Here is a 7,092-nt window from a genome sequence, read left to right as displayed (position 1 = left end):
ACGGCCGCCCTTTCGAGAGTAATACACCGGAAGTCAGTCGATACGAGACGTGGAACGTGGAGCTGTCAGAGGGTTAACTAATCTCGGTGAGGCTTCGATTAATATAGAGGATCTCTTGTTTAATAGACAAGAAAATGGGGCCGGCCTGTTGTGATGAAATCTGATACTGATTAGCTCTGGAGAGATGTTGGACGTGGCGGGGTTGTGGAGGGCGGATTGAGAGCTCTTGAGGGGGACGAGGAAATTCGTGGTACGTCTTGGGGTTGGGGGGTGGAGTGTCCGGGTAGGGTCTGGCATTTTTTCGATAATTGAGCTGTAAATATATAAAAGGCGAGCTGACCTCCTGGTGTTTAAGAGGACATAGAAACGTAATTTATAACATAGCTACCTGTAATGAATTAATAAAGTGATTCTGGAGACAAAATTGATGTTGTGGTTGAACTTTTATATTAAAGAAAATTCCTCCAAAAATAGAACACAGAAATTGATAGACGGCGAAAGACAAATGAGGGAAGGCAGAAGATGGAAGACAGATCGCCATCCAGACAGGCAGACGGAAAAATACAGACAGATGAACAGAAACAACAGATGACTGACAGTGGTTGACGGAAAACAGATAAAGCAAGATCAACAAATAGACGAACAAGGGAAGAAAAACAGAAGCAGACAGACAAATAGACAAATGAAGATTAAAGACAAACGACCGAAGACAAATCTCGGAAGACACACGATAGAGGAATTGACAGACAGACAGATAAAAAACTGACAATAAACGACGAATATAGACACAAGAGACAAAAACCAAAGACGAACGACGAAAGGTTGAAGATACAAGATACAGAGAGATTAAAGATAGACGACTAATGATAAACAATAGATACACAACAGATGATGGTTCACAGACTGAGGGAAGACAGATAGATAAACAAAGACGGAAAACTGAAGATGAAAGAAAGGCCAACTGGAGATTAACGACGAAGGATCGAAGACGAACGAGGAGAAGGAGAAGATAGAAACTAGAGAGACAGATTAAAGATGAACGACTAGTGACAAAAAATAAAGTACAGATGAGAAACGACAGATTGACAACAGATAATTAGAAAACAGATGATAGTCCACGGAAAACAGTAAACAGACAATCAATGACAGAAAGGAGATGGACAACAGACAGACGGAAAACAGACTGATCGATGACTGATTCCAAATGACGGAAGACAGACAACGAAAAACAATCGATGAAATATAGAAAGACACATAAACGACAGAAGACAAACGATGGAAAACAGGCTGAGGGAAGACATAGATAAACGAAGACGGAAAACTGAAGATGAAAGAAAAGCCAACTGGAGATTTTTTCACATTTTACTGTTCGCCTTAAGTCTTTTTTTTCCTCTTTGTGGCCATCTTTTGGCTCTTTTTTTGGCTGGCTTTTTTTCTGTGGCTTTTTATTGTTTTTTCCGCCCTTTTTTGCCTTTTTTTAATCACTTTTTAGTCATATTCTCCTCTCTGTTTCCCCCGCAATTTTGTGTTCTTCTTATGGCTTTTTTAATATTTTTCTTGACGCATTTTTCCCCTTTTTTCATGTCCTTTTACTACTTTTTTACCACTTGTATTTTTTATTACCTTTATTTATCACTTTCTTTGGTCCATTTTTTATCGTTGTTTCTTGTTGCCCTTTTGGTTTCTTTTTTATCTTTTTTTTTCAGTTTGTTTTCTCGCTTTTTTACGGCCCTTTTTAACATTTTACTGTTCGCCTTTTCCAATATCTTTTCTTCGGTTTGCGTCGCCTTTTTTGCTACTTTTTGTCGCATTTTTAGTCTTTTTTGTAGCCCTCTTTTAGCTCTTTTTGGCTTTCTGGTTTTTGTTTTTTTTGTGGCTTTTTATTTATTTTTTTCACCCGTTCTTGGCTATTTATTTTGTCACATTCCCCTTCCATTTTAATCTGTTTTTCCTTGATTTTTTGTGGTCTTTGTGTTTTTTTTTATATTTACTTGATGCATTTTTTCGTCTCTTTCTGGTATTCTTTTTTCTCCTTTCTTATGACTTTTGTTGGTCCCTTTTTTTTCGCTTTTTTTTGTTGTCTTTTTGATTTCTTTTTTATCTCCTTTTTTGTGGTTGTTTTCTCGCTTCTTGTGGCGGTTTTTTTCACATTTTACTGTTCATTCACGTCTGTTTTTCGTCGATTCGCATCGCCTATTTTGTTGCTTTTTGTAGCCTCTTTTTTGTCGCTTTTTGTGACCTTTTTTGTCCCATTCTTCCCCCATTTTACCTTGTTTAGTCATTTTCCCCTTTTTACCTTCTTTAGTTATTTTTTCCTCTCTCTTTTTCTCCGCTTTTTTGTCGTTTATTTTTGGCTTTTCTGGTTTTTGACGCCAATTTTTTCGCCTTTTTTCGTCTCCTTTTGTTATCCTTTGTTCCATTTTCTTACCTCTTTGTTCACTCCCTTTTTTATCGCTTTTTCTTGTTGTCTTTTTGGTTTCTTTTTTATCTCCTTTTTTACTGTTCTCCTTTTCTTGTTTCTTTTTCGTCGCTTCGCATTGCCTTTTTCGCTGCTTTTTGTGGTCTTTTTTTAAGTCTTTTTTTGTCCTTTTTGTAACCCTCTTTTGGGTCTTTTTTGACTCCCTGTTTTTTCGGCTGGCTTTTTTCTGTGGCTTTTTATTGTTTTTTCCGCCCTTTTTTGCCTTTTTTTAGCCACTTTTTCGTCATGTTCCCCTCTCTGTTTCCCCGCTATTTTGTCTTCTTTTTGTGGCTTTTTTCGTATTTTTTGACGCATTTTTTCCCCTTTTTTCGTGTCCTTTTACTATTCCTTTTACCACTTTTTTACGACTTTTTTGTCTTCCTTTTGTATCGTTTTTTTTTCTTTTTTTTTTGTGTCCTTTTTTATCTCGTTTTTGTTGTTGTTTCCTCGCACTTTTATGGCATTTTTCACTATTTTCTATTCACCTTTTCTGCCTCTTTTTGATCGCTTCCTCCCTTTGTATCGCCCTTTTTTATAAATTTTGCCTCGCCTTTTTTTTTGCTGTTTTTTGTGGCCTCTTTTTTGTCGCTTTTTGTGACCTTCTTTGGTCACTTTTGTCACATTCTTCCCCCATTTTACCTTCTTTAGTTATTTTCCCCTTTTTACCTTCTTTACTTATTTTTCCCCTCCCTTTTTCTTCTCCGCTTTTTTGTCGTTTTTTTTTTTGCTTTTCTGGTTTTTGACGCCAATTTTTTCGTCTTTTTTCGTCTCTTTTTGTTATCCTTTGTTCCATTTTCTTGCCTCTTTGTTTGGTCCCGTTTTTATCGCTTTTTCTTGTTGTCTTTTTAGTTTCCTTTTTGTCTCCTTTTTTTGTCGTTATTTTCTCGCTTTTCTATTTCCGTTTTTCACATTTTACTGTTCGTCTTTTCGCATTTCCTTTTTTGTTGCTTTTTGTGGCCTTTTTTTTGTCCTTCTTGTGGCCCTCTTTTGGCTCTTTTTTGGCTACCTGTTTTTTTGGTTGGCTTTTTTCTGTGGCTTTTTATTGTTTTTTCCGCCCCTTTTTGCCTCTTTTTAGTCACTTTTTAGTCATATTCTCCTCTCTGTTTTCCCGCTATTTTGTGTTCTTCTTGTGACTTTTTTCATATTTTTTGAAGGATTTTTTCCCCTTTTTTCATATCCTTTTACTATTCCTTTTACCACTTTTTTACGACTTTTTTTGTCCTCCTTTTTTTGGTTTCCTTTTTTTATCTCGTTTTTGTTGTTGTTTCCTCGCATTTTTATGGCATTTTTCACTTTTTTTCTATTCACCTTTTCTGCCTCTTTTTAATCGCTGCCTCTCTTCTTTATCGTTCTTTTTTATAAATTTTGCTTCGCCTTTTTTTGTTGCTTTTTGTAGTCTCTTTTTTGTTGCTTTTTGTGACCTTTTTTGGTCACTTTTGTCACATTCTTCCCCCATTTTACCTTCTTTAGTCATTTTCCCCTTTTTACCTTCTTTAGTTATTTTTTCCTCTCCCTTTTTCTCCGCTTTTTTGTCGTATTTTTTTGACTTTTCTGGTTTTTGACGCCTATTTTTTCGCCTTTTTTCGTTTCCTTTTGTTATCCTTTGTTCCATTTTCTTGCCTCTTTGTTTGCTCCCTTTTTTATCCCTTTTTTTTTGTTGTCTTTTTGGTTCTTTTTTTGTCATTGTTTTCTCGCTTTTCCATTACCTTTTCTCGTCTCTTTTTCGTCGCTTCGCATCGCCTTTTTTGATGCTTTTGTGGCCTTTTTTAAGTCTTTTTGTTGGTCCTTTTGGTGGCCCTTTTTTGGCTTGACTTTTTTCTGTGGCCTTTTATTGTTTTTTTCCGCCCTTTTTTGCTTTTTTTAGTCACTTTTTAGTCATATTCCCCTCCATCTTTTATATATTTTCCCCGCTATTTTGTGTTCTTCTTGTAGCTTTTTTCATAGTTTTTGACGCATTTTTTTTTTCCTTTTTTTTATGTCCTTTTTGTTGCCCTTTTGTTTCGTTTTTTTGTTTCTTTATCTCGTTTTTTGTTGTTGTTTCTCGCATTTTTATGGCCTTTTGCACTTTTTTCTATTTACCTTTTTTGTCTATTTTTGATCGTTTCCCCCCTTTTTATCGCTCTCTTTTATAAATTGTTCCTCGCCTTTTTTTGTTGCTTTTTGTGGCCTCTTTTTTGTCGCAGATTGACAACAGATAATTAGAAAACAGATGATAGTCCACAGTAGACAGACAAACAATGACAGAAAGAACACGGAAAACAGACAGATCGATGACGGAAGACAGACAACGAAAAACAATCGATGAAAGACAGATAGACAGACAGACGACAGAAGACAAACAATGGAAAACAGACTGAGGGAAGACACATAGATAAACGAAGAGGGAAAACTGAATATAAAATTAAAGTCAATTGAAGAATAAAGACGAACAACCGAAGACAACATCGGAAGACACGCGACAGATTATATCGATGATTAATAGACAGATAAATAGATAAAACACAGACATCAGATAACGAATATAGATACAAGGGAGACAGAAAAAGAACGAAGACGAACGAGGAGAAGTAGAAAATAGAAAATAGAGACAAATTAAAGATGAACGACTAGCGACAAAAAATAAAATACAGATGACAAACGACAGATTGATAACAGATAATTAGAAAGCGGATGATTGTCCACGGAAAACAGTAGACAGACAAACAATGACAGAAAAGAGATCAACAACAATCGATTAAAGACAGTTAGACAGACAGACGACAGAAGACAAACTATGGAAAATATACTGTGGAAGACAGATAAATAAAGACGAAAAACTGAAAATGGAAGAAAGGCGAATTGAAGATTAAAGACGACAGATAACACAGACAGACAGATAGTTAAAAAAACGGACAACGAATATAGACACAAGTAAGTCAGACAAAGTTCAAAGACAAACGAGGAAAGGTATAAAACAGAAGATAGAGAGAGTCGTTAATAACAAATAACTAAGAACAAATAATGGAACACAGGCGACAAACGCTGGATAGAAAACAGATGATAATTAGAAAACCGATAATAATGACCACGAAAAACAGAAGACACACAAAGACAGATCGATGACTGAATACAAAAGATGATAGATAGACAACAAAACCGATTGACAAAAGATAGATAGACAGACGATAGAAGACAAACTTTAGAAGACACACTATAGACGACAGACAAACAGATAGATAAAAATGGACGACAGATCTGACTATAAAATTCAGAATGGCTAAAACAGACGTTTTTAAATTAAATATTTTTTTCTTTCTTAAAAGCACTTACGGGCTTTCTCATTTTTATTAAAAATATAATAAGCTAGCGAAATAAAACCAATACAAATCCACCGCTTCAGAACTCTGCGGCCTACTACCCATTTAATTAACGCACCGAACTCTCTAGTTTGTTTATTTAGAATGGCGGATGCGCCGGGCCAGCCCGTAATCCCTCTCTGAAAACCCTGAATTCGTTTATTAAAAAACTAAGACAAACTTCTCGGTAAAACTCAATTTCCCGCCCTCCCCTATCCGCCAATACAGCTGTAGAAATTCTCGTTATCTCCAATTGCATTGTAATTTTTTTTGTCTGTCTTTCTTGGAGGATTTGCATTTATTAAAAGTTGGGGAACTTTTTACGAGCGACTTTATTCCCTTGCTAACTTCTTTAAAGGCCACTTATTCATGCAGAAAAGGAAGAATCGCCGTTGACGTCAGAATTGGAATTCTTCCACCGAAAGAAGTGGAAGTAGAGTGCAATAAAAGTGAAAACCGGTCGGGTAGGACGTCGTCATTTATCACGGGTTTGTTAACACGCTCAACGAGCCACGATTATTCATCTATATTCCACGGATCGATCAGGGGCTCCGAATCGGTATCGAATGACTGTTTTGGTCCGCGTAATGATCCTCGTTCCGGCGCGTAATTCGATTCATATTGACTAAGTAATTTTCGTTAATTTTCGGACGATGATAAATTCATTACGCGGTTATTATTGTACGATCGACCCCGATTTGGGCAACGTGGGAAGTGCCCGATTGCGGAAAATTGGATTTGCATAATTAATTTTTGACAAGTGAAACGGCCACCGATTAGCCAAATCCGATTTCACGCTAACCGACTCCAAATATTTTAAAACCAACACACAACGCGCCACCATTATTAATCAAACTTGTGGATCGTTTGTCAAGATCCGCAAGGATCCGCCTGAAATCCTCTCCTACACGTGTATTGTGTCTACGATCGAATGATTACCATTTTTCTGGAACTTCTAAACACTCAAACCAAAGTTAATTAGGTGTCGATGACAGCTGCATCAAAAATATCGCGAAAGTGATTCAAGCGGGACCTACGTTGTGTACGCAAATAAAATTCTCAATACATAAATAAATAAATAAATAAATAAATAAATAATCCTTTATTATCCAACAGTTATTACAACTCATTACAGGATAATATTACAGCAAAAAAAGAAAGAAAGAAACGCGAAGCTAAACAAATAAAAAAAAAGAAAAAGAAAACGAAAATCCCTAAACTAAAACCTGGAAATAATATATTTTTTTAATCTATCTAAACTAACTGTAAAAATATCAATTTCAGCGCAAAACTGATCAG

The 7,092-nt window shown here is 35.9% G+C and overlaps 1 protein-coding gene across 1 annotated transcript in view; it reads left to right on the top strand.

The window, feature by feature from the left end:
• The window catches only part of LOC135136995 (uncharacterized), a 216,917-nt gene that overhangs the window by 181,306 nt on the left and 28,519 nt on the right, over positions 1–7,092 (top strand). The window lies entirely within an intron of this gene.

The sequence above is a fragment of the Zophobas morio genome, unplaced genomic scaffold (assembly GCF_036711695.1).
Source record: "Zophobas morio isolate AGI-343-1 ecotype UQ-CSIRO unplaced genomic scaffold, CSIRO_AGI_Zmor_V1 ptg000028l, whole genome shotgun sequence".
Classification (NCBI taxonomy): Eukaryota; Metazoa; Arthropoda; class Insecta; order Coleoptera; family Tenebrionidae; genus Zophobas; species Zophobas morio.
Note: the sequence above shows the minus strand (reverse complement) of the source record. Positions and strands in the feature narration are given on the sequence as shown.